The sequence below is a fragment of the Paramisgurnus dabryanus genome, chromosome 18, assembly GCF_030506205.2.
Source record: "Paramisgurnus dabryanus chromosome 18, PD_genome_1.1, whole genome shotgun sequence".
Lineage (NCBI taxonomy): Eukaryota > Metazoa > Chordata > Actinopteri > Cypriniformes > Cobitidae > Paramisgurnus > Paramisgurnus dabryanus.
In genome coordinates, this window is record NC_133354.1 from 3,973,401 (window position 1) to 4,000,600 (window position 27,200).

The following is a 27,200-nucleotide window of genomic DNA, read 5'->3' on the forward strand; positions in this document are numbered from 1 at the left end:
TATCTAATTAGACCACTTGTACAGCTGTAGCAAATAATAAAAAATAAAAAAAGCCTAATAGAAAGGACATCCCACTACACATAGATAATACACACACACAAATAGTCTGCTTTCAAGAAACTCATTTCACTTGCATTAGTTTATGAGGAGTTCAGATGTAAAACCCTTTAAGTGCATCTGACATGTTTTCTTGTAAATGAGCATTTATTTATCAGGCTCTTATGCTTAGGTTTAGTAATTCCTTTTGATGGCACTGAAAAGGTTACTAATTGAAATGGCTTAATTTCACAGATGCCACTTTAGTAATTTCATTCGTATTTAACAAATTTGACTGTCTTTAGCTGCAAAACCCTCTAAGTGCGTTCAAAAATCTCCATTTCTAAATAGGTCTTGAGTCCTTCTTAACTCTCCTTTCTGTTTTTTTAATTTATGATACTTCAAAAGTAAAATGTGTTTACATGTTGTTTTAATTTGAGAAATGTTTGCGTCATACATACAACAGATATTTGATAGAGACAGAGGAGGATATTAAGAAGTTCATACACTTTTATCAGAGATTTGTGGTAAGGTAAGTTGTAATGAGGCAATAATTATCTAATACAACTATACATAATATTACTATCTACATTTTATACAATATTATTTTAACGTTAGGGTTTATCCCACTGTCTGTACAAGTGCCACAAATTACACATTTTATCATCATTTAAATTGTTGGCGATGACAGCTGTAAATACGAGCAAAGATGTTTAGAGGAAATCTTACTTACTTTATTTTAATCATCTTACTTTATTTAACTACACTTTATTCTCGGCATGAATATACACTGTAAAAAAATCTGTTGAAATTAGAATGTTATTGCAGCTGGTTGCTGGTAATTTACCGTAGATTTAAATTTATGTTATTTACTGGCAAGAGTTTGTTCAAAGTTAAATAATTTTAAAAAATTAACAAGTCTTTATCTTTACAGAATCAAAACTATACAATAACAGCCTCACGCAAAAAATTCTGGAAACCAGAAATCATCAACCTTTTTCTGTTTTTTGCTTCAGATTTTGTTTCCCAGAACGTTTTGCTTGATGCTGTTTTTTTAGTTTTACTCTGTAAAGACAAAGACTTGTAAATGTTAAATGTTCATTTAACTTTGAACAAAATGTTGCCAGTAAATAACATAAATGTAAATCTACGGTAAATTACCGGCAACCCAGCTGCAATTTCTACGGATTTTTTTACAGTGTAGCCTCAGAAGCTGGTAAGGCGTTTAATAGAAAAGAAAGAAATGTAATTATTTAATTATTGCTTTGTTACCCTACAACTTACCTCAAATCTCTGATAAAAATGGATAAACTTCTTCTTAATAGCCTCCTGTAACTAAGATATCTGTTGTATACTCTAATGCTATGTACACACCAAATGCGGGGCATCGCGTTAAGTTCGTGTCATGCGAATTTTTCGCTCGAGTTGAATATTTTCAACTTGGGTGAATATGCGTTTGAGGTGAATTGCGCATATTGGCCCTCATTTATCAAAAGTACGTACACCAAATTTCCAGCGTACACCTGGCGTACACCCAAAACCACGGTGACTTTGAGATTTATCAATATGGACGTTGGCGTATGGCACGCTCAAATCCTACGCCAGCTCAGGAGGTGGTGTACGCACATTTTGAGTTAGTGCAGAAATGCGCAAACAATTCCTAACACCACAAAACGCACTGACAAACTAAAATATATGATATATTATGACCCACTGTAAAAAAAAAAACATAGTAATTATAAACTTCAGTGTTTATTTTTATGCAACATGTACTTCATGTTTAATTTGTGAGACTTTACCAAAGCATTTGATTTGTAGGCATATGTATTCCTTCAGTTGAGAGCCTGGGCGCTTTACCTGACGTTTCAGGGCAAAGCATGTGAGCGGATCGGAGCGGAGCCTTGAGCGGTGCGGTAATATTACCATCAAAGCGCCTCTCTGAAAACTCCGCTCCCTCAGCACCGCTCGTTGAACCCAGAACGCCCTTTAATAATTTGCTAGTTCGAGAATCTGTAAAAACGTCTAGCAATAAGTTATGGAATTCAAGCCTTATACAAAAATGTAAAGTAAAAATCAAAGTTAAGATTGGACAGGAAGAAAACATTGAAAGGAAGTGCGGAGAGACTGTAAAAGTCAGCAAATATTCATCCTGGAATCTGAAGCGGCACATTGCAAGAAAGCACAAGGATATGCTACGAAAACATGGTAATAATGCATCAAAAGGTAAGCTAGTTACTATTCGATGATAAATAAATAGCTACACATGAGTAAGGTAAAATGCTTGTGTTGAATGGAGCCATAAATCCGATCATGATGACATGCGGACAAAATCATGGCCACGAATTATCTTTTATTAAGACACTTCTTTTTCTTATTTAGTTTAAAGTAAATATTCAACAGTTTGTTCCTTGGAATTAATTATTATAATATTTCGTAATTACTATTACAATTATTATTACTTCAAATTATGAATTAGCCTAGTAAAACATGTGGAAGTCGTGGAAACAAATTGTTAATTTGAATTATATCCGGAGCTCCGTATCAAACTGGATCTTAGCTAACAAACAACTGTATGTAAATACAGAAAAACACACTACAAAAGTTACTACATCATTTTAAAATATTATTTTAAAAAAACTTAACCGAACCATTAAGCAGACATATAATTTAGATGTAGGCAACATTAAATAATAATAATAGTAATAATAATAAATAATTATTCTTCTAAATATCAATTAAGCGTCATTAATAATAAAAATAATTATACAAATATTACAAAACGTCATGCAATTATTAATGTGTCTTTAATCCCGCTCTTTAAACTCCCAAATAAAACAATTTAGTTTCTTTCCACTTCCCTGGTTTCTCGTCTTTGCCGTCTTCCATGTGTCAATGTCGTAAAATGAGGGCGTGGGGGAGGCGGAGACTTGAATTTATATGGGCCTGTTATTCTAATGACGATCGTTTTCAGCCGCCGCATTTATGAAGGGCAGATATTGCTTACACCTGAATTTCAGAGGTACGCACAGCTTCATAAATCAGGCGGTGAGAGGAGTGTAAGCATAATCTTACGCCAACATATACGCCCGTTTCTACGCAAGAATGATAAATGAGGGCCATTGTGTCATTCTCATCGTCCCACACGAGGACGCGAATGCGTTCTTCTGTGTTATCCTATTGAACACAATATGTGTCATTTTGGGCTCTATCTTACACCCGGCGCAATGCAGCGCAATGCGCGACGCAAGTGTCTTTTGCTAGTTTCCACCCTGCGCAATTATAATTTTCACGTTTAGCGCCACGTTGTTTAAATATCAAATGCATTTGCGCCCCCTTTTGCGCCCATGTGCGTTCTGGTCTGAAAACGAGGTGTGTTCAGGCGCATTGTTGGCGCGTTGCTATTTTGAGGAAACTAAAATAGACTACGCCATTGACCAACAAAAACCTGCTCTAAAGTCTAAAGTCAATGGCGCAATAGTGTTTTATGTTATTTAAAGAGCGCATTAGTAATATGGGCCTAAACGGGACAACAACGCGGGTTTGCTTATCACATACATGAATGGCAGCAGCACAGAAACGCCTTTAAATATGAAAGATTAAAGAATTGAATGTAAAAGATTATTATTGAGTCTCTTGGACATAAATGAGGACAGATTATGAGATGTTAGAAGGCACAAAGAGCTGCTTCACCTGCAGTCTGGTAAGTAAATAAATGCTTTGCTTTAAACAAATGCATCTATTTTTAAACGTTTTTAAATGCTATCTTACGGATTTATTGTACATGATGACACTGTACCTGTGGATATGGTAAGATGAGAAACATTTTAAATAATGCTTTGTAAAAAATCCCGGCCATATGGCGCTGTTCTAGTGCTGAAACGCTTCGGCTCTCTGCGCGTTTGTAAATCCTTTATCTTTTGTTTGTATTTTTAGAGTACAAACCTTTTCTTGCATATTTGCTAATCATTTTATGCGATTACATTGATTATGTAAGATATCAATACATTTAGGACAGCAATTCAAAGCCTGATATTTGTACTTCTATGACTAAGAAAAAGAAAAAGGCTTTTAAAGGTTTTAATAATAAAAAATTCAATAAAAATGAAAACAACACTTTTTTAACATTATTCTTAAACTGGGGCCTATTGCACAAAACTAGGATAAGGGATTAAGCCGGGATATCTTGGTGATCCTGGCTCAATTGATACGTGATCCGGTTGCACTAAAGCTGGATAGGGGGCAGGAGGATATGTTATGGTATAAATTACCATGGAGATCTATTCTGTGGAGCTAGCCTGCTCCAGACCAGGCTAAATTCCAGGATCTATTTAATCTCATCCCTTATGTCAGTCAGCAATCACCACAAATGGAAACCAATAGTTATTTCACTGCCCAATATACATTGTTATCACATATAAGAAGACCCACTGTAATTTTATTAAATGTTTGTGATCATTAATTTTTATAATTTTGGATAAATTATGATTTTTAGATGATGTTGCTATCAGGGGCGGATCTAGAATTTTTTTTATGGGGTGGCAAGGGGGTGGCATGAGAACTACGAGGGGTGGCAATGAAGTAAGCGTCCTTGCATGGTTGTCGTGGATACAAGAAATTATATACTGTATATACTATATTCGGTGTATACACTGGACCTCAAATTTTTATAACATAAAAAACGCAACAAATGTTCCTATAAGTACCCAAGCAGCTACCTTTAGCATCTCTACTGTAGCACCCTTTGTCTTAATACTAAGTTAATACATACCGCTTACCAATATCTTAAAACACTGACTGTAACCATGATGGGCAAAGTTGAACGAAATGGTATAAAGACTGTTATATAAATAAAATAGGTTTGCCTAGTTTATATTAATGTTAAACATATTTGAAAGGCACACATCTCATAACCCTCTTCTTTAATCCTTTCACTCACTTGATGATGGATTTCTGTCTTTTCACTTCTTTTTAGCTCTTTGCCATCCATATGTTTCTTTCTTTCATGACTTCATCTATTCCTTTCCCTTCCACAACATATTTTTCTGTTTTATTTGTCCCTTCCACTCCCATAGTATTTGATTTTTCTATTCTTTTAGGTTAGAAAAATGGATATCAGCCTTTCTTTTCATAGTATCCTGGAAAATGCAGCATTGAGTTTTGTCTTTCAAGCTTTCTAAACATACACAACACTGAATAGTTTTGTCTCCTTAATGAAGACAAATAAAAACATTAGACTATATCATAACGAGTGATTTCATATGCATGTATGGAATATTTTGATTGCTGCAGTAGCTAATAAGACATGAGGCTAACTCTAGAAAGAACTGCTTAAAAGATATTTACTGCTTACACAAACCTGCAGGTCGGTTGTTTTAACTACCAAGCAACTACCTCAGGCAATCAACAGTTTAATTTTTGTATTTTTATCCTGATGCAACATTTATCTGTAAAATATGACCGTATTCAGTACTCTGATTTGCTGATGTGATGCTCAACATAATCACTTTAAGACACTAAAGAGAAACCACTAATGTTTTGGCAGCATGTGATGATGTGAGGTGCTTTATTAGATCAGAATTACTTTCTAAAGACGTCACGTGAAGAGACTCTTTCTTCGTGGGCATAAGTTGCACGTCCATAATCATTCTTGCCTTTCACCTCAACAATGGAAAAGTAACGTTTGTGCTTTTTATACTTTGTGTTTGCGTCCGCTACCTATGTTTTGAGATCGTTGTACTTCCCATCGATCTGTTGTTGCGGGTTTGTGCGACTCGGAAGGGATGGACTGCAGCGCGAGAACCGGGCTGCGTGTGAGTGCCTTGGATGGGGCGATGCATCCTTTCACGGTAGTTTCTAAAAGTCTCCAACAACGCCAGAAAAGATCGCTAGATTTGTCCTAGTCGCTTTTTTAATAAAGTCGCTAAAGGGGTCTAAAAAGTTTGGCAAGTTGGCAAGGCTGCGCGGACTTTTTTACACTTTTACACTTTTTTCTGCTCGGACTGACTGTTCGTGCTGCTTGCTCGTGCTGCTTGTGTATGAACTCTGCTGCCTCTGGTTGGCTAACGATGGAAATTAAGCCAATCATCATCATTGTCCCACCCCCTCTAAGACACACACACCAATCATCGTCAGATATGTGTCTCCCACCCCTAAACACACGCAGAGAAAAACTACATTGCCTTTCTGGTTAACCCTTGTGTGGTGTTCATATTTTTGTTACTTAGACAATGTTTGTGGGTCTGGTGGACCCAGAGCATTATTAGTATCTTAAACCAATGCATTCATACAAATTTATGTAATATTGTTTACAGATGTTAACTGTAGCCTTATTGCAAGTAATATAGACAGAATTTATGGTTAATATTGGTCATTTACCACTGGTAGAGGACTATTTATAAACTAAAGTGCCATTCGTTTTTGTGGTAATATGAAATAAAAGAAGAAAATTCTATTCTGATCCAGATATTGGGGGGAAAATCATATTTATCTTAAATAAGTATAAATGAAACAAAGTTTTTCATCACTGTTGATGTTTAATTATTTGAACTTTTTGAAATTGTACACATTTGTGTCAGTCTACACAGCACAGGCCCCAAACTGAACAGATGCCGTATCATAAGATATTATCCACACTGAACACATAACCTGTTCATGCCAACCAACACAACACATAAGAAGCAAATTTTTAATGTGTAGCTGTGTTGTGTATGCATTTCTTGCATTTTATACACATATACTGTGTCCATCTGGTCCACACACATTGAAGTACAATGTGTTGCTATTGGCCACAACTTAGAATGATGAAAATACATGGATAATATTTTACTTTCTCTATTATTCACTCTCTCTCTCTCTCTCTCTCTCTCTCTCTCTCTCTCACACACACACATCTTTGTGGGACATTTGGTCCTCACAACGTGATAAATAGCAGGTACACACACCATAGGTTTTGTGGTAAACCCATGGTTTTACAAATGGTAATCAATATACCAAATAACCATGATTACTACTCTTTTACTACAATAAAACTATGGATTTTTTATAATGGTAAAATGTAGAATGGTTCCTGTTAGACAGAAGGTAAAGTGTTTGGGACAGTAGGTACAGACAAATGTTCATGCACGGCATATAACATGTTGTATCCTTGCGGCATTACAGCAAAAGCAGAAGGAGAAAACTCTGCCATGCATCCATCACATATGTACAGACATGTATACAAACACACTCATGCACTCACAGGAGTCCCAGGTAGGAGAAAAACAGAGTGAAGTTACATAGCACATTCAATTTTTACACTTTTATTAACCCCGGGTCCAGTGGACCCGAACACCACATATGTAATATCAGGGACGTGCACAGGAATTTTTAGGGGCAGTTGCTCTGACCTACATAAAGGGCACCCCCCCAAAAAAATTTTTTTTTAAACTCACGGCCTATATGAAGGACTGAGAATAACATGGTCTTTATTAAAATCAGCAAACATGTTTGCCTAATGCCTACTAAAAAAATTGTAGCCTAGGCTGCTTGTCTGCAAGCTGTAGCTAGCTGCTATCTGTCTGATTATTTAGGCTTAAACGTGGCAAACTCAGCCTATTCATGAAGATTTTAACAGAGGTGGAAAGAGTAGCCAAAAACTTTACTCACGTAAAAGTACAAGTAACTAAATAAATAATTACTCAAGTAGAAGTAAAAAGTATGCAATGAAAATAATACTCAAGAAGCGAGTTACACACAAACACACACGCGCACGCACGCACGCACGCACGCACGCACACACACACACACACACACACACACACACAATACAGTGCCCTCCATAAGTATCAGAACTGTAAAGACAAGATTTTTCTGTTTGCTATGGAGACCAGAAATTGGTAAGATAAATATCAGTATGTCAGAAGTTAAGAATGTCACATTTTATTAACCTTTGTTTATGTTTTAACACATACATGCTTTAACAACAAAGAACAACAGCATTAAATGCTGACTTATGTGTGTTGTACACAAATGCACACAAGTCAATCAAACTGATCCTACACATTTTATGCTTTTCATCTGTAAACAATCAGGACACAGCTCAGCGACCATTAAAAAAAAAGAATGTGACAGATTCTGTACTTTTGTCTCATGTTCATCTTTTAATGTTTAGACATTTCTTGACTCCACAACAAACAGAAGAATACTTATGAAGGGCACTTGTACAGAATATGTAAAACTGCAACATACACAAACAGTACAGAAAAAAGAATACAAACACAGAATAGACAAGCATTTCAAATTAACAAATTAACTCTAGTCTCAATGTTGATGTAGCTTATAGCTGAAATATCAGACAAGTAAACTGACAACAGTTTTGTACGGAGCCCGCGAGGGGACATGGTGGTGGATAATATTTGGGATGAGAGGGAATTTTTTTTTTATAGCTTTTGCGTTCCCCCGAGAAGCTTTTTGCGTTCTCTCGCAAAACTTTTGCGTTCCCCCGAGAAACTTTGCGTTATCTCGCAAAACTTTTGCGTTCCCCCGAGAAACCTTTTGCGTTCCCCCGAGAAACTTTTTGCGTTCCCCCGAGAAACTTTTTGCGTTCGCTCGCAAAAAGAGCCTATGTTTCCGTGAGGACCCACAGCGCTTCACAGCGTCACCTGAGACAGTTCACAAGGTAATGGCATCATTGATGCCAGCTGTTTGTAGATATGATATATAACTACTGTTATTAAAGAATTATACCGTATTTCTTTGTATTTAAGTCCAAGTTCAAAATAACACTCTATAAACCGCTCCATTGTGAATGCATTGAGCTGTCTGAACCATTGGGGACGGGAGATAAAGTGTTTATCTGAACTAAAAACATGACCTGTTTCACAATGGAGCGGTTTAAAGAGTGTTATTTTGAACTTGGACTTAAATACAAAGAAATACAATATCATTATTTAATAACAGTAGTTATAACAGCGGACATCAATGATGCCATATGGTGTAGTGCTGGGAACACTTAGCTATACGGAGTACCCTTATTAGATGGCACGGGGTAGCCTATATCCACCTCTAAATGTGAAATGTTAAATATTAATATCATTTCTATAATGATCTTAATGAGGAGTCAAGCAGCATAAGTTAAGTGACAATACTAGACCATTTTGGAGTGAACTAAGGCTATGCAAGACTAGCCACTTACACTGTTTATTTTGAACTTGGACTTAAATACAAAGAAATACCGTATAATTCTTTAATAACAGTAGTTATATATCATATTTAAACAGCTGGCATCAATGAACTGCCTCAGGTGACGCTGTAAGCGCCGTAGTTTCTCGCGAAAACGTAGGCTCTTTTTTCGAGCGAACGCAAAAAGTTTCTCGGGGGAACGCAAAAGTTTTGCGAGAGAACGCAAAGTTTCTCGGGGGAACGCAAAAGTTTTGCGAGAGAACGCAAAAAGTTTCTCGGGGGAACGCAAAAGTTTTGCGAGAGAACGCAAAGTTTCTCGGGGGAACGCAAAAGTTTTGCGAGAGAACGCAAAAAGCTTCTCGGGGGAACGCAAAAGCTATAAAAAAATTTTCCCTCTTATCCCAAATATTATCCACCACCATGTCCCCTTTGGGATGAGAGGGAATTTTTTTTTATAGCTTTTGCGTTCCCCCGAGAAGCTTTTTGCGTTCTCTCGCAAAACTTTTGCGTTCCCCCGAGAAACTTTGCGTTATCTCGCAAAACTTTTGCGTTCCCCCGAGAAACCTTTTGCGTTCCCCCGAGAAACTTTTTGCGTTCCCCCGAGAAACTTTTTGCGTTCGCTCGCAAAAAGAGCCTATGTTTCCGTGAGGACCCACAGCGCTTCACAGCGTCACCTGAGACAGTTCACAAGGTAATGGCATCATTGATGCCAGCTGTTTGTAGATATGATATATAACTACTGTTATTAAAGAATTATACCGTATTTCTTTGTATTTAAGTCCAAGTTCAAAATAACACTCTATAAACCGCTACATTGTGAATGCATTGAGCTGTCTGAACCATTGCTGACGGGAGATAAAGTGTTTATCTGAACTAAAAACATGACCTGTTTCACAATGGAGTGGTTTAAAGAGTGTTATTTTGAACTTTGATACAAAGAAATACAATATCATTATTTAATAACAGTATAACAGCGGACATCAATGATGCCATATGGTGTAGTGCTGGGAACACGCAGCTATACGGAGTACCCTTATTAGATGGCATGGGGTAGCCTTTATCCACCTCTAAATGTGAAATATTAAATATTAATATAATTTCTATAATGATCCTAATGCTGAGGAGCCAAGCAGCATAAGTTAAGTGACAATACTAGACCATTTTGGAGTGAACTAAGGCTATGCAAGACTATAGCCACTTACATGCCACTGTTTATTTTGAACTTGGACTTAAATACAAAGAAATACCGTATAATTCTTTAATAACAGTAGTTATATATCATATTTAAACAGCTGGCATCAATGAACTGCCTCAGGTGACGCTGTAAGCGCCGTAGTTTCTCGCAAAAACGTAGACTTGCGTTTCTCGGGGGAACGCAAAAAGTTTCTCGGGGGAACGCAAAAGGTTTCTCGGGGGAACGCAAAAGGTTTCTCGGGGGAACGCAAAAGTTTTGCGAGATAACGCAAAGTTTCTCGGGGGAACGCAAAAGTTTTGCGAGAGAACGCAAAAAGCTTCTCGGGGGAACGCAAAAGTTTTGCGAGAGAACGCAAAAAGCTTCTCGGGGGAACGCAAAAGCTATAAAAAAAAAATTCGCTCTCATCCCAAATATTATCCACCACCATGTCCCCTCGCGGGCTCCGTAGTTTTGCATATGTATAAAGTTAGAAATCTCCTATGGTCTGAGAACATTGACAGTTTACACTTACAAAAAAATGATTTTAGACAAAACTCATGTTTTCTTACGTTGTCATGTCACGTCACGTGTGTTTTGTGAGGATCACTTACATCATATACAGTACAGTATACAGCGAATCAGACGTCAATCATCGATGGATTTTCTTCAATCTGTGCTTCAGTGTTTCAGGTTGCTCGCGTTTAACTGTGTCTGACGACGAACAGGTCGCGTGTATGTAATGGCGGGTACATGTGTGAAGTTTTGCTTTTAGTTAAAAGATTGGTAAATTCATTTCCACGTCACCCAACACTGGTTATATTCTGCGTGCTTATAGGTTACGAGTAAAACAGCTTCGAACGATTCAGTTTTTGCAGCGATCTGAACAATTCATTCAAACTGATTCGCGAACCAATTTAAAACTTTGGCCCATTCGCTTTGTAAAGAATCGACTCAAAAGACTCGTTTATTTTCAACACTTTGTAAGGAATCGACTCAAACGAGTCATTAATTCGCGAATACGCCAGAAACACAAGATAGCAATTTAAAAATAAAATACAAATTTCGTAATTAATTAAAATACAGTAACGAAGGATCGCTGCATAGTGTAAATAAAGTAAAAGTACAATTTATTTTTTTCCACCTCGGAAGGGCAACTTGAGTCGAGAAGGGCATATGGGCAGTTGCCCGGGCAACCTGAGCAACCCCCCTGTGCACGTCCCTGTGTAATATAAATGTGTAGGGGGGGTGTACAGTGTACAGTCATTATAAAGTTGTTTATTTTTATGTTCTTCATACAAAATGAGCCAAGGCCAATGAATCTGAGGTTGAAACAACAATTAATTGCGTAATTTTTCTTTCAGTAAACATTCAAAACGGGTCCCACAGACCCGAACACCACACAAGGGTTAAAAGAGCCTTCTCGGGTATATATTATATATATTAGGATACAAGCGCTGGGGTGGCATATGGGGTGGCAATGCTTTTATTTAGGGTGGCAACTGCCACCCCGTGCCACCCCAGTAGATCCGCCCCTGGTGCTATCATTAGATAATTTACTGTTCTCTAAAGACTATAAGGCTATATATAAAATGATAGAACATTAGGGCCACAGAGAAAAAAAACAGACAGAGAAGGAAGTCGTAATATTGTAACTTCTTGTTTTAGAGGAGGACAGTTGTTACAATAACAGTTGTGGGGCATTTCGTGGAATTGTACTTCAGTATGGTTTCAGAAACAAGGAAATACTTAATCAAATTGTTATAAGTATCAGGACTGTAAAAACAATATGCATCTTTCCACAGAAAGAACCAGCCTCAAATGTATGACTTTCTCCTTTCCTCGGTGTGGCCCTTATACCATACACATTTCATACAATTTGTGCTTTTATATTTATAACATTATGTTTCTTTATTGAATAAGGACAAAACAAAGCAGGTAAACCATCAGCTCCTTTCGAAACTGAAGTCACACAGTGACTCTACAAGATGGAAAGCACAGAATCAAAGCATATTATACAACCAAAGGATAAATACACATTCAAAGGTCTGTATATAACACACCCTGCATGTCTGCACACTGAAATAAATGCAGGACAAATCCATACACATTAACTGAACAGACAATTTCAGACAACTGAAAACAAGACAATTAATGGATGCAGTAGCCTCCCTGCAAGCTTGTATTACAAACAGTATACACACAGTATACAGCACAAACATCAAAAAAATGTGAAAGCACACATACTGACTAAAATAATTCAACAACACATATTGGTCCCTCAGCAGCCGACCACTGTTGTCATCAGAGAAGATTTCCGGATTGTCCCAGTCCATGGCTGGCGGCACTCTGGGTGCCCTCTCCTTCCTCAGGCAGGCCACATTGTGGAGGACACCACAAGCCACAGTAATGTCACATGCCCTCACAGGTCTGACCCTTAATTTGTGAAGGCAGTGAGAGCGTGCCTTCAGGAGGCCAAAGGTCATTTCAACTCTGGCCCTAGCATGGGCATAGTTGTAGGCCTGCTGTGCTTCCTGGGGGTCTGTGAAAGGTGTCAGGAAAAACGTCTGGCAGCCTTACCCCCTGTCTACCAGCAACACACCAGAGAATTCACCTGTCAACACAAAATCTCATCATTACTACCTCTTAAACACAGTGATATTGTTGACACAGCCATTATGTAAAAAGTGGTTATATATGGGTTGTGTGGCTCACCTTGTGATAGGTGCTGATCGATTTCAGAGGTCTGAAAGATTCTGGAGTCATGGACTGAGCCAGGCCATTTTGCCAGTGTTCAATGGAAAAGATCAAAAAGTTATGTTCACCTGAACATTAATGCCGTAAAAAGATTTCATATTTACAAAATCTGCCTCATGGGCACCTGAGGGGGCTTTTATCCTTATGTTTGTGCAGTCCAGTGCACCAATGACTCTGGGTTCTGTAAAAGAAATGAGATTTTGTGATGGCTTCCAATGATGACTCCTTTGTATAGTACTTTCACAAGTTTGACATGATACCTTATGCCTTTTGGAATCCAGCGAGATGGTCTCCTCATCATCATCGCCGTTATGTGCTGATGAAATGGGGCCTTGACCCCATCACATTTAATCGGATTCATATTGAAGCTAGATGACAAGACGTGCCAGGCCTACAGTATGCCTTTGATGGAGTACTCACTGGATCAGCATCGTCTGGTGCTCGTGCTGGTGGCTTTAACAGTAACACAGTGCTGCCAGACACTGCAAGGCAATAGGCAAACCAAAGTCAGACAGTCCAAATAGATTCAATATGAATGTGATTGTGTCCCATGTAGAGATGGAAGAACATACCTTGTATGAAGCGGGTGGCATCTTGTGAGGGACCTATGCTTGTCTCTTTTCCCCCAGGGATCCCCTCCAACAGGCCTGCCTTTATTTAGCTCCAAAGCTGGCCTCTGCTGGGGTGAGGTCAGCTTTTGGTGACCCACCACCCGTGCCTTGTCTCTAGGTATTCTTTTTCACTGCTAAAACAGTACAGACAATGTGTGAGCAGGCACCTTGTACAATCTATGCTTGTGCATTATTAAGTATTAGTCAGGGCCCTTACCATTCTGCAGATTTTGATTTTGACCTGCTGCCATGTCCGTTTTGGCACACAACACCACACACAAAAAGAGAGACTTTCTTTAACACACAAGAACATTCAATGGAGTCACACTGCAAAAAATGACTTACTTTGTATTGTTGTCTTGTTTTCAGTAAAAATATCAAAAAATTCTTGAAGTAAGATACATTTTCTTGATGAGCAAAATGACCTAGGAAAATAAGCAAAAATATCAGCCAATGGAATAAAAAAAATGTTTTAAATTAAGTGTTTATGAAAAAGTATATTTCAAGAAAACTTTTAATACATCTTAATTTAAGAATTTTTTGATATTTGTCCTGAAAACAAGACAAAAACACGAAGAAAGTCATTTTTTGGCAGTGCAAGGAGCAAGTGACCTTGGGTCCTTTGAAAGGCACTTTATAAATTAAATTGATTATTATTAATAGCTCATCTATTTATTCAATTCAATTTTATTTATAAAGCGGTTTTCACAATTGTTTCATTGTTTCAAAGCAGCTTTACATTAATAAAAGCAGAAAAAAAAGAAAAAGAAAAAAAAAAAAACGGTGGACAACATAAGAAGCAGAGTACATAATGAGCGTAGTATGTAAGGCTTTCATAATAATCTATTGTAGCCTTATCCAGTGTGATGGAGTTACTTTACACAATTTCACTCATATTTGCAGTCCATTTCAATAAAAAAATTAACTGTTTTATAATCAGAGTACAATTGCGTTTTTGGAGATGTGAATTAAATATTTTAATTGTAATTGTGATGTTTCAGCGGAGCGGTGAGTGTGTAATTGTGCACTACTTACGCATTCAGGCGGTCTGCAATACTTTGCCACGCTTTTTCTCTCTGCTTTACCACTGTGGCGGTGTTGCCTTTCTTCTTAATTATGCCTTTTACCTCCTCGTATGGATTTGTGCCTCTGACGGGGAAAAGAACGCCGCTAGTTGCCATGGTGAATCGGTGAATCTGTGATCGGTGGCGGGGTCTAGTTGAGTGAGCCGTGAGCGCGCACCTATCCAGGATTGGTTTCACCTGGCTTGATGAATCCGTGTCTGATCATCCTGGCTTGGTCTTTGTGCAACCAATTAAGCGTGGACGCACTTGTTTTGGCTTCATTGAGCTCAGGGGCCCGTTCTTCGTACGTCGCTTAATACATCCGAGATCAAATGAGACATCCGAGAAGTTTAGATCTGGCTAATTATAATCTCGCTTATTTGGTTCTTTGAACACCACTGCTGTTGATGATTATTATGGCAGGATTGAATTATCTGAGATCACTGCGCGTTCGTGCACTGCAAGAAAAGTCAATACATATCGATAGTAGAAACACTGATCAGCCACGCTGTGATTGGCCAGTTGTTACAATGGCCAAGAACACGCCCATTTTTAACCCCTGCAGTCTGAGAGCTATTGATGGAAGGTTGTGAACTTTTTATGTGACTGAATTTAAAAACCCAGTTAAAGCTACTTTAGTACATAAATCACCATAAATAATGTAAAATTTTCTGTAAAAAGATAATCTTGATATCTTTACTATGCTTGTCAAAAATTGAAATTAATGATTGTAATTAAAATTTGATGCTCCTAAAGTACTTTAAGTCTCTTTTAAAAAACAGTTAAATGCTATTTTGTCTGTTTGTAACAGCAACTTAAAAAGCAGAATAAAAAAACACAGGTGGTGGCCCTCCATCTTCATGTGATGTGCTGGCAGGAGTGATGTCTCTAAACTGGCTGATTGTACAGATCATCTCTGGAGCAGTTGCTCTTTCTTAAACCGACAGCCAATGCAACAATTTAATTCCTGATAAATACAATTTTAATTGTAGTGTATTATAAGATAGTGTTTTCCTCTCTTTTGTGCAGTTGTAGATAATACACCAACACTTTTAGCAGTTTCCAATAATGTGGTAAATAAAGTATGATGTGCAGTATAAGGGAATGGTAATGTTATTCTACATCAAAAGATTATAAAATACAACCGTTTCTGATAGCAATGCACATGACAGTAAAGAAATCCTCTCAGATGGTAGTCCTTTAGAGAAACTATATGCAAGTGGTTAAATAAGTTTACTTCAATTGCATTATTCTTAACTGATTTCTGACTATATTAGCAGTATTCCACGTTAACTGAAAGTCCTGCATCTGCTTAGTCTGCACAGAAAAGTGTAGTAAAGAAGATAAAGATATGTGAAAATATGTGCAAAAAACTTATTTGGTTATTTTGGTCATTTTTGTCACAGAACAGGGACAGGGTAACATATTTGTAGACAACGTTTTAAAGATAGAACAGATAGAAATTACTAAACCCTTTCATGCATGACATTGTAAGCTACTTGACAATCTAAAGACAAAACTAAAATAGGAGATTAGTTAATTCAAATGAAAATTATTTCACACTGAGTAATAGTCTTTATTGTACATAACATCTATTAGTGCTGGGTATGATTAATTGCTGTTTTTATTAAGGAAAATTCAAACAAATTTAAAATGAATGTGATCAGCATGTCATTCGTTTAAGAATAATAATCAAACAACTGTTACACAAAAACAAGTCGCACAAGTACAGAAAAAATATATTTGTTATATTATATATTTTTTAAATAACATCGCTAAAAGATTTAATTAATATATTCTTTTTTTATTACGTGTTGAATTTGAAAAGCTCTTTATATTAATCATGCATCTTACGCAGATTGCGCTCGTATAATGAAGATTACGCGACTGCGTCAGACTTTCCATATCACATCCGCTTAAAAAGATACAAACTAATCTTGTTTACATGAAATAAGCCTGCTCCCGAGCAGGTTTGAGCTTACGGACCTGTTGCTATGACACCAAGTTTAGAATGAGCTTCGAAGAACCAAATAATGCAAGATCATGCCAAATCATCAACAATCAAATTCAGCTAACTGAGTTAGCGACGTACGAAGAACGGGCCCCAGCTCAGTCATTAAGCCTGGATGTCTTAATTCTACTTTTGTGCAACAGGCCCCTGGTGGCCTTCTTCCTCCGCTTAGTTCTTCAGTTTACAAGGTCCGTTATCTAAATAGGGATTACGCACAGCGACAGCGCAACTGGCTTTTAAAGGGGATGATAGCTGAGTCTCTCATTGGTTTACTGCACGTTACGCCCAAAACACACCCATTACTCATTAGGAAAATATGTACAACCCTTTTCGATCCTGCGCTCGGCGCACAAACCATTTTTCCCGTTGTTAAAATAGCAAAAGTGGCATCGGACACGCCCATTTAGACCGTGCGCCGTGCGCTTTAGACGATGCGCTAAGATTGTTAAAATAGGGCCCTTTGTATTGATTTTGAGTTCACATTAATAAAAGGGACAATACAAGATGTGTTAAAACAACACAAAATGTGTTGTTCCAAAAACAACACAGTTGTTTTAGGTTAAGGACCCTCCATATATCCCACTCTTTAGAATTTTTTTAACTGTGGGTCGGGACTCACTAGGGTCCCACAGTGGGATCAGGTGGGTCACAAAGTCACTTGATTGTTTTAGTGAATGACACAAAAACAGTTTTGTTCTATTAATGACAATTAATGACAATGGATTTGATATCAGGTATTTTGGGATTGTAATTAAACTTACATTTAATTCAATAACAATGATATAAACTACTCTTTTTTAAAAGAGAACACATTTTTCTAAATTTAGTTTTTGAGCATATTTTTATAAAAAAATATTTTGGTGGGTCCTGAGATTATACCTGTCTAAGTGGGTCGCGAAATTATAAAGTATGGGAACCACTGCTTTAGAGGATGTAACCTCCAGAGGATGTGAAGGACGCAACCTTCTGAAACGAGACACAGCCAGTATATCTACTATAGTATATCAAGACCTGTGGGGACAATTGTAGGTGTGGCGGGCAGCAATGGCAGAATTAATGTAGGGGAACAGATATCAACCGCATGCTCTCAACACTTATCATATACTATACGCCATCAAATACTTTCACTTTAAATCCTCTTAATCCCAGCCTCACACCATTCAGAAATATCGGTTTCATTACAGTATTTGTTAAGAGTGATAAAAAAAACGAATTTACAAGAAAACAAGCCAGACGCACTTATGAGTTTTTAAGGTTTTTTACAGTGTATTATAATGAAAAACATTCAGTTGAGTTAAGCTAACATTCATGTTAAATGACCCTAATTTCCATTGGTAATCTATAATATTTCAGTACATTTATCCTCCATCATACTGAACTCACCAGTAGTTTGGACAGTTGTTTGACTTGCACATGTGGCAGTGGCAATGCTCGGACATGTTTTCTCTTTGCTTTCACAAGAACCCATCATACCTGAACACTCATAACATTTGAGTGAATGTCCTGAAAAAAGAAACAGAATGAGGTATAAATATATTTTGTAACTAATAAAACATTAAATAGGATTTTGTGTTTTGTACCTCCAGTGAAAAGAGCGCAGAAGAGAACAATGAAGATTTTCAGTTCCATCTTTGGTCTGTCAGGAGGTGAATAAAATCATAAACCCTTTCAGTGGCTTTTATATGAATGATCAAAAGAGAGGACGAGGCTTTGATGAGAAAAGGACATTTAAATAAAAGGGGCGTAAGTTTGATTTTGACATTGGTGGGTACATAAGTAAAATTGTATTTAGATCCACATAGTCACAAAGGTTTATTACTGTTTACTTGAACAATATTTAAAATAGTATTTCTGTTGTCATAATCTTATTTATAAAGGTTACAGGTCAAAAACAACAAATATACAATAAGCTAGAGCTGCACGATAAATCGCATGTGATTGTTATGCGCATCTGGTATTTTACCACACAGAGCTGTAGTTCACCGACAAGCAAGTCGATTATCGAATCGCCTGCAATAATGAATGCGATATTGCACAACTTGTCAGTGAATTAAACAACATACAAAAAATATAATTGCTTACTACATACTGTACAGAAAGCTCAATGTGGACATATACTGTACATATAAACGAGACACACAAAGTTTAAATTTGCTCATCCGCTTATTATGGGATTGTCATAAATTGGGAGAAAACACTGTTTCTGGATCAATGTCACACAACTTGTGCTGTATTTTGTGCATAAAACGGTTGATATAAGAACGTTTTCTTTCTCACCACCGTTAGCCTGCAATCATGACATGATGATCACATCACGTGTTGTTGACAGAGATTTCACACTTTTTATTGAATCTTTGAAATTCAGAAATCATACAAAAGGGCAAGTGCATATGATGTCACATATTTTGACATTTCGTGTTTCGTAAATCCAATTGCAGCATACGTCAGACAGGAAGTAAAGACAAAGCCAATCATAAAGCGATGTGGGTTAGAGAAGCGGGAATTACGAAAGGCAAAGCCAATCATATTAGCGACTTAAGTTACGGAGGCAGGATTCATTTAAATGATTCCTGGGTAAATTAATGTTACATAAAATAAGCAAAAATAAAAAAAAAACACAAGGAACAGGTGGACATCAGTGGTTATATATAGCAAAAATGCAAGTGAAAAGCATAACAGACCAGATATGAATTCTGAAATTATGGCCTAAATGCTTGTAAGCAGCTCAACATAGCACGGAAAGCAGCATGAACTAAGTCAAACGTTTAGCTCTAGTAATAATACACTTGATGTCTGGCTTTTTAACAGTACTCGTTTTAAAAACTGATAATGTTTTTCTACTTATTCTTTTGAGAGATTAAACTTGTTTCCTTTTATCCAGTTGAAAGATATTTTGTTCAGCACACCTCAAAATGTGTTTTTGAATTGCATGTGAAGCTGAAGCTGAAACGAAATCAAATCAAATCTTTGAACAGTATACTTTCAGAAAAAAACAAAACCTAGTGTTTACTCAGGGAGCGCCTCAAGGAGCACCTGCATTTACTCCCAAACCCCTTTCCTATCCAACTCACAAATGAGGTAAACAACAGAAGCTGTGTTTATTTGTCTATACCTGAATAGCATCTGCCCTTTGTTCACTATAAACACGTTTTACTGTAAATTAACCACCTGATTAGTTTTGCCTTACAAATTAAATAAATATTTTTAATAAGTTATGTTATGTCACACCCATTCCTTACACACTGGAATGTAACAAGTGTACAACTAGACAGAAAGGTTTGTTGACAAACTTTATGTTGGCTTGACAAAGCCAGGACTGAATGTTTAAAACAGATTGACAGAAACTTTAAATAAGTTTAGTTTAGTAGTCTACCTGGCTGTAAACATGTTTAGCATGAAGCTAACATAATGGTAACATGATTTAGCACGAAGCTAGTATGATGCTAACATTATTTAGTATGAAGCTAACATTATGCTAACATTATTTAGTATGAATTTAGCTTGAAGCTAACATGATGTTAACATGAATTAACATGAAGTTAGCATGATTTAGCATGAAGCTAACATGATTTAACAAGAAGCTAGCATGATGGTAAAATGATTAAGCATAAAGCTAGCATGATTTAGCATGAAGCTAACATGACTTAGCATGAAGTTATCATAATAATAAGATGATTTAACATGAAGCTAGCTTGATGCTAACATGATTTTACATAGCATTAGCATGAAGCTAACATGATTTAACATGAAGCTAACATGATGCTTACACAATTTAGCAGAAAGTTAGCATGATGCTAACATGATTTAGCATGAAGCTAACATGATGCTAACATGATTTCGCATAAAGCTAACATGATTTAGGATGAAGTTAGCATGATTTAGCATGAAGCTAACATGATTTAACAAGAAGCTAGCATGATGGTAAAATGATTAAGCATAAAGTCAGCATGATTTGACATGAAGCTAACATGATTTAACAAGAAGCTAACATGATGCTAAAATGATTAAGCATAAAGCTAGCATGATTTAGCATGAAGCTAACATGACTTAGCATGAAGTTATCATAATAATAAGATGATTTAACATGAAGCTAGCTTGATGCTAACATGATTTTACATAGCATTAGCATGAAGCTAACATGATTTAACATGAAGCTAACATGATGCTTACACAATTTAGCAGAAAGTTAGCATGATGCTAACATGATTTAGCATGAAGCTAACATGATGCTAACATGATTTCGCATAAAGCTAACATGATTTAGGATGAAGTTAACATGATTTAGCATGAAGCTAATATGATTTAACATGAAGCTAACATGATGCTAACACAATTTAGCAGGAAGTTAGCATGATGCTAACATGATTTAACATGAAGCTAACATGATGCTAACATGATTTCGCATAAAGCTTACATGATTTAGGATGAAGTAAACATGATTTAGCATGAAGCTAACATGATTTAACATGAAGCTAGCATGGTGCTAACAAAATTTAACATAAAGCTAACATGATGCTAACATGATTTAGCATGAAGCTAACATGATGCTAACATGATTTAGCATTAAGCTAACATGATTTAACATGAAGCTAACATGATGTTAACATGATTAAGCATAAAGTTAGCATGATTTAGAATGAAGCTAACATGATTTAACATAAATCAAGCATGAAGCTAAAATGATTTAACATGAAGCTAACATGATTTAACATAAAGTTATCATGATAATAAGATGATTTAACATGAAGCAAGCATGATGCTAACATGATTTTGCATAGCATTAGCATGATGCTAACATAATTTAACATGAAGTAAGCATGATGCTAACATGATTTAGCATGAAGCTAACATGATGTTAACATGATTTAGCATAAAGCTAACATGATTTAGCATGAAGCTAAACATGTTAACATGATTTAACATGAAGCTTGCATGATGCTAACACAATTTACCATGAGGCTAGCATGATGCTAAAATGATTTAACATGAAGTTAGCATGATTCTAACATGAATTAGCATGAAGCTAACATGATTTAACATGATTTAGCATAAAGTTAGCATGATTTAGAATGAAGCTAACATGATTTAACATACATCAGGACAAGTTATGCGCCGAAAAAAAGTGTCCTGATATTAGAAGAAGAAGAAAAAAATTTCCCTGAGGAATAATAATTAATCCGGACCATGTGACCTCACTGTGTGTCGTCGCCGCCATTTTTTGTGTCCGGTCACAGCTGCGCGCCCTGCTTTATTCTATGGTCACAGCAGCCACAACTACCAGAGAAAGATCAATAAAACACTCCTAGGAGGTTTACAATAAGATTACATTTTTACAAGATTACAAGATTGTCCGGGATATGTTGCGATGTTGGCTGTAAGAACAGTCGTCAGAGGAACCCCGAACTACAATTTTATTCTATTTCAAAGGACTTAAATCTGCGGAATAAAGGATTGCCTTCAACAGAAGTGACCCATGATAACTTAAATGCTTGCCTATGAATTGTAAAAAGTTATCAATTAATTCAATAATCAAGTAAACAGTAAGTGATAATAATATAAGAACAGAGAAACAAATTTAATTTATTATTAAATAAATAAATATAACATTAAGTAGCAGATCGATTTTTTTTTATTAACATACAGCTACAGCTGGATGGATTCATACTTCCTAAACCACTTTTTCCTTAAACTTTGCACTACACATAACCTTTTTAAAGCCTGAAAGATCACAGCTCTGCATGTGCACGTTTGTTCCTGCCAGGGCCGCCTTAACCTAATGTGAGGCCCTGGGGCTGAGAGGTTTTGGAGGCCCCCCATCCCCTCAATTTATAGTCTCATTAAAAAAAAAGTGTAATATAGGTAATCTTCATCACAAAATGCATTAGTTTCTTTCAATACATACAACAGTGAGTTTTCCCTCTTTGACCCAGAAAACACCATAATATCATTATTAACATATCACTGAGCCCACTTGAGCATGAACACAAGACACTTTATTTAAAAACCACACACAGCAACTTGTGGTGAAAATAAAACCAAAATGTATGAGAGTATATGTTTATATATCTTTATGTTTATTATAGTTTTTGGAATATACAAATTTGCAGAAAATTGCACACTAACTAAATGCTCACCACAGTTTTAAAAATATAAGAAGTTAAAATTAGTTTTAAAGTGAAAATGCATTAATGTTAACAAAAGATAAGTCTTTATAGACAGAATCTTGTTTTTTAATCAGTTATTTATTTTGTAGGCCATTGAAGATATAGTATGCATTGTATTTAGTATTTATGCATACTATGTAAAACGAACACGTATGACATGTATGCACAAAACAGACAGGGAACATACCTGTATATAAGATCTTTAGATACGGAGATTATAAATATGAATGGTGCGTTCAGGGGATGATCATTTGAGATGGTCTTGTCCCGCTTTGACTTGCACATTTACCGTTGCGTCGTCTTTCTAAACCAACAGATGTACTGTGAGCTAACATCGCGTCAAACTACATTGCTCCAGCTGCGCACGCGTCACTGATATAAACGCGAGTAAACTTAAACTTTATAACAACGAACAGCATTAATATGTTCGGGAACTCCTTTCTTTATTTGGCGGCACAGTATCTTGCGCAGAGTTGGAGAGGCTTCTGCATGCCAGAGACTCAGCTGCACGAGCACAGAGAGAGCGAGCGCGCGCGCGAAAGAGAGAGAGACCTGCACCTCACTAGTGCTTATTATGAAATTTTAGAAATTACTCTTTCATTTGATGGTGGATTATTTTCCGTTTTTTTGTCACACTCAGTCTAACATGCAAGAATGCCAAGTTGACAACGCGCACTAAATTACATTACGCGGAATAGAAAAATCTGTTACGTCTGATATTTTATTTCACGGTAAGTTACCACGGACCAATCAGCAGCCATGTAACGTGCAGTTAGAGTGATTGACAGATAACCTGACAAGTTACAAAACAATATGAACGTGAACTTGGGAGGCCCCTGAACTTGGGAGGCCCCTGGGCTTCAGCCCAGGTAAGCCCGTGCATTAAGGCGGCCTTGGTTCCTGCTGACATGTTATGGACTTTCTTTTGTGTCCCAGCAACTTATTTTAAGGACTACAAAACAATAAATTGTAATACATTATGATATTGCTTTACCAGATCATTGCATATGAGACAGCAGGTGCGCCAAGCAGGTTTCACAATGACTTTTCAAGTGTGTATCGTCATGAAAATAATGCATAATAACTTACCATTAAACTTAGAAATATAGTAGAGATCATGTTTTTATGTGTACTTAGAAGATGTGATTCACTGTTAACTGTGGGGTGCATGGGGATACAGCGTGCTATGATAGGGATTGTTATTCGCGTGAGTAAATTAAAGCCAAAAATATTCACCAAGTTGTCTACTCTATATATAATGACAGAGATATTACATTTAATGCATTTTTATTAGACATTTTTAATTTCTGGAAATATTTAATACAAACAAATAATGCAGGATACCAAAAATGTGACATTTTGTTGATTTTGCGCTCTTCCGCGATTGCAAACAACTGGAGGGACTCACTGACAGCCAACATCTAACTCCACAATGTAAAATCAGTATTTGTCTCTGGTAAGACCTAAATTAAACTAATAAATGTGACAATTTAGTGCATTAGATACGCTGTATTCACTGCCAAGACGGACACAAATATGGTGGCGGGCATGGCGAAGTGACGTCTTTGGTACCCATGAATAGTGATGCTTTGCATAAATGCAAGCAACACTAATAATAAGTTTAAATACAATATCAGTAGGTTGGCTTTGTAAACCAACATAATTAAAGTTCATTTAGGTTTGTTGGCATTCTATGAAACTCAAACAAAGTAAAATTATTTTTTAGTAAAAAAAATAGGCTGACTAATGATTACAAACTACCCAATAAAACACTTAACTTTGTTTATTGACTTATTGGTGTCATGGTCAAAGTTCAGTTATTCATTCAAATGGACAAATGAACAATAGATTTTTAATACAGATGACTTTGTTTTAAGAAACAATTGTTTTTATTCTTAAACAGAAATGTATATTAGGAGTCTCCAATAATCAGCAAATTCAAAAGTCCTCATACTCTACTGTACGAAGAATCTGCTGCCACCTACTGGTAAATTACCTTATATACAGTTTTGCATTTGTTCACACAAAAATAAAAATTCTGTCATTAATGACCCTCATGTCATTTCAAACCTTTATGACTTTCTTTCTTCTGAGGAATACAAAATAAGATACATTTTGAGAGATATCTCAGTAGTTTTGTGTCCATACAATAGAAGTTAAAGGAACACATTTTGTTTGGTTACCAGCTTGGACTACTGAAACTATTGGCAAGACAAATACAAACTACTAGACTGGGCCTGCAGAAAACAACATCTTTATTGTTAATGCAAGGTTAACACAAACACAATGCAAGACAACAAAAACAACAAATATTTAATGTAGAATGATAATTTATATAATAAAGAAATATAACATTTATATAACAAATATATGTAAAAGTATGTACGTGTGTTTTATACATAAAGAAATAAACATTAACTAAATATATTTTATTTAACACAAATTAATTGTTTGGTAACATATGAATAATAACAGTAATTTAACTTAGAGATTTTGTTATCATTATTACATTTTGACAAATGTAAAAGCTTACAAATGCGTATTGAAAAAAAATCTAAGGATTCAAATGTAAAAGATTATTATTGAGTCTCTTGGACATAAATGAGGATCCATGACTGAAAGAAAACGACTTTTAAAGGTTCTAATACCAAAAAAATAACAATTTCATTACAAATAAAAATAAATTTTTTTTTTAATATCAATCTAAAACTGGTGGTCTTATTCCTCCTCTTAGTTTTTTTAGTTTACAAACTCTGCCAAAATAGGGGGTCGGGATGGCGCCAGCGCAACTGGCTTTTAAATGGGATGAGACTCTTACTGGTTTATTGCACATTGCGCTTAGATTGTTAAAATAGAGCCCATACAGGCTTTTGTTCTTATTATACGGTGATATATTGAAGCTGGTGTAGTTCTGTGTTTGTATATTTTGATAACAGATGCATTTTCGGCTAAAGACCAAATCATGTGCTGATGTGACCAACTAAGAAAGTTGGTAGCAGCAGTGTAATTGAAAATTAATCTGGTGCCCAGGCTCATTAGTTCTTTTTGTGAATGATGTTCAGTGACAGTTTGCTTGTTGACAACAGCGCCAGCTGCTGGTCAGAACAGGTACTGTTTTTTTCTCTATAATATTTGTTTTAATGTCTGTGTATGCACACATTTCTGTGAGCCGTGCACATGTGCCAGCTTAAAAAAAAGGGAGCATAACCCCACTGACCACACAAAGTGGTAAACAAAGTGGCTGTAAAATGGCTGTGGGGGTGCCAGTATACAGTACAAATGTCCTAATTTTAAAAACAAACTTTTGATGAGGTTGCAGTAGGCCTATAAGTTTGATGTGAGAGACTGGTGTCTTTCTCTTCTGTACTTAAAGTACTTTATTTAATAAAATATCATTATTACATTTTGACAAATATTTTATTCTGATTATTTCTGTTTTATAAAGGCTTCCCGAACAAAAAATACAAGTGTAGATTTGTTGTGGTTATATTTTATTTCTTTTTTTTCTGTTTCCAGAATATATTTTGCTAGAAATGCAACACCAATGAAAATGCAATAAAAATTAAAGGTGCATTGTGTAACTTTTAGGAGGATCTCTTGACAGACATGTAATAAAATATATTATAAATATATTATCAGTGGTAAATAAAAACCTTACCAAATGAACTTTATTGTTTTTAAGAATGAGAAATTTTATCTACATACATCGCAGGTCCCATTACCTGAAAGTCGCCGTCATGTTTCTACAGAAGCCCTTAATGGACAAACTGCTCTACGGAGCGTGTTTTGTCCCTACATTGCCTCAGACGATGACATGTTTGTCCTGTGGCGGCTACCATATGCGTTTTAAAAACAATTGAGGGGTGAGCTGTTGGTTGCAATTCGCAATCTCACCACTAGATGCTGCTAAAATTTACACACATCACCTTTAATCTATCATAAAGAAAGCATTATCTTTAATTAAAAAATATTTTGTTGTTGCAGTTATAAAGCTCAAATGTAAGCCATTGATAAAGTCTTAAATGTAAGCAATTGTGAATTATGTTGTTTCTAAGCTTATACAAACCTAACAACTGAATGTAAATTAGATGCAGCATACATTGGCAACAAACAAGCATTATAATTAACAATTTTGTAAATTGTGTTACACTGAAGTTCAGTGATTTCAGTGAAACAGGGTGAGGATGAAGAGCGGAGACAGGAGGAGGATGAAACTGCCCTTATAGA

General features: G+C 36.2%; 1 protein-coding gene and 1 long non-coding RNA gene across 2 annotated transcripts in view; both read right to left on the bottom strand.

The window, feature by feature from the left end:
* Positions 1–27,200, bottom strand: part of LOC135721526 (ly6/PLAUR domain-containing protein 2-like) — a 58,225-nt gene that overhangs the window by 28,815 nt on the left and 2,210 nt on the right. The gene's annotated exons all lie outside the window — the stretch shown is intronic.
* On the bottom strand, positions 12,652–14,029 carry LOC141281025 (uncharacterized). The gene is made up of 3 exons (XR_012335399.1): positions 13,952–14,029; positions 13,082–13,868; positions 12,652–12,980 (listed from the first exon to the last, which is right to left on the bottom strand). It is a non-coding gene; the product is annotated as an uncharacterized lncRNA (long non-coding RNA).